We start from the raw sequence: 360 nt of genomic DNA, 5'->3' as shown, positions 1-360 counted from the left end.
TTTAAAGAACTTTGTTACACTATTTAAATTTGAATTAAGCAGTACATAATTTACATAAGAAGCACATACATATACCCTTTTCAAATGTCGTGGAACGGTATATAAAACTGAATAGGGGTTTATAATTTCTTTTTGGTTTCCACATACCTAGAGTTCTAATGACAAAGATATATTAAGGAGGCAGATCAACAAACTATTCCCTTTGAGCACTGTACTTACACATCTAAACACGTACTCTGAGGTAGCATGAGGGGTGTGTGTGTGTGTGTTTTAAAAATTGCTTGTTGTGTTGGGGTTGGTGGGATGGGGATGGGGGCTGGGCTAGGGGATGGGGATGGGGGCTGGGCTAGGGGATGGGGA

Source organism: Aplysia californica, unplaced genomic scaffold (genome assembly GCF_000002075.1).
Source record: "Aplysia californica isolate F4 #8 unplaced genomic scaffold, AplCal3.0 scaffold00205, whole genome shotgun sequence".
NCBI lineage: Eukaryota > Metazoa > Mollusca > Gastropoda > Aplysiida > Aplysiidae > Aplysia > Aplysia californica.
This window is presented reverse-complemented; position numbering follows the sequence as displayed.